The sequence below is a fragment of the Adiantum capillus-veneris genome, chromosome 9 (genome assembly GCF_014529385.1).
Source record: "Adiantum capillus-veneris isolate H3 chromosome 9, ASM1452938v2, whole genome shotgun sequence".
Lineage (NCBI taxonomy): Eukaryota > Viridiplantae > Streptophyta > Polypodiopsida > Polypodiales > Pteridaceae > Adiantum > Adiantum capillus-veneris.
This window is the reverse complement of record NC_140939.1, coordinates 162873981-162875780: the sequence shown is the minus strand read 5'-3', so window position 1 is coordinate 162875780 and position 1800 is coordinate 162873981.

Below are 1800 nucleotides of genomic sequence, written 5' to 3'. Positions count from 1 at the left end.
TGCAAGGGCTAAAATCACATCTCTAAATTGGGATCAATAGCATACTCATTTATCATAGAAGATAGATCATTGTGAGTTGCTATGGAAAATGCATTTACTCTCGACCGTCTTGAGAGTGCATCGCCTACTTGATTATGCTTGCTAGCAATGTGAGCAATATGAAAATGAATTTGCAAAAGAAAATTTGCCCACCTCATTTGTTTGTCGGAGAGCTTGGTCTGCGTCATGAAGTACTTAAGACTTTGGTGATTCATTCGAAGAATGAAAGGAGTCCCCAATAAATAGTGCTTGCATGAGTCTAAGGCATGTAGAACTGCAAGGAGTTCTTTTTCATATATGCCTAGAGCTTGCTCAACAGGGTCGAGCCTTCGACTTTCATAGCCTATGACATGCCCTTCTTGAAGAAAAACAGCTCCAAGGCAATCACCACAAGCATCACATTGGACCTCAAATGGCTTTGAGAGATCCGGTAATGTAAGCAGAGGTTGAGAGATAAGCTTTTCCTTAACCATTTCGAAAGCATTTTTCTTCTTGGAAGACCATGTGTACCTAACATTTTTCTTTGTTAGGTCATGTAATGGTCCTGCTATTAGTGAGAACTTTTCTATGAAGCGTCTATAGTATGCACACATACCTATAAAGCTTCTTAACTCATGAAGATTCCTTGGTTTAGGCCATCCTTTTATTACCTCTAACTTTGATGGATCCATTTGGATGCCATCTTGAGAGATAATGTGACCTAAATATTGAATCTCTTGCAAGAAAAATTCACTTTTCTTTCGATTAAAATAAATTTTAGTCTCTCTTAGAACATGAAATATTACCTGGAGGTGTCGCATGTGTTCGTCTAATGAATTAGAGTAGATGATGATATCATCAAAGAACACTCCGGTAAAGGTTCACTGAGGCCTGAATAGCTTCTCCATCAAGCGGTTGAATGTGGATGGTGCATAGGTCAAGGCAAAAGGCATGAGAATGTATTTGTAAAGACCAAACGTAGTGCGGAATGCGGTCTTTACAATGTCTTGATCAACTATCCTCATTTGATGATAGCCACTTTTTAGGTCAATCCTACTGAAGTAGGTGGACCCTTGTAGCTTATCAAATAGGTCTTCTACCCGTGGAACGGGAAACCTATTCATGATATTGATCCTATTTAGTGCTCTATAATCGACACACATATGATATGTTCCGTCTTTCTTTTGCACTAGTAGCACAGGAGAACAAAATGGAGATGAGCTAGGCCTAACCATGCCCTTCTCAACTAACTCATGCACTTGCCGCATAATCTCCTCTTGTTGAGCTTGAGAAACTCTATAAGGAGGTTTGTTAGGCAGTGAACTTCCTAGAAGAGTTCAATTGCATGGTCATCATTACCTCGTTTAGGAGGTAGCTCACAAGGGATGTCGTCAATAAAGACATCTTGAAACCCCTTGAGAAAATTGGATAACTCTAATTCCTTTTGATTGTGTATATTTTCTTTTGCTAAAACATTAGGTTCATTTTGAGAATCTTTAACAAAAATCATGTACAAGGAAATAGAGCTCTTTATTGACTTGTTGAAAGCTTGTTATGTATAATGGGTATAGTGTTACCCATTTCCTTAGCATCTATATACATATCTTTTTCCCTGAACTTAAAGGAGATTCTCCTTTCAAGGAATTTAACATTGGTAGCCATACAATCAAACCATGGTGCCCCTAGGATTACATCCTCATGCTTGAGAGGAGAGATAAAGAAGTCCTCTTTGTCCACATAGCTTTGGGCATGGAGCCTCAATTTCCCGATCAAGGGAGTGAC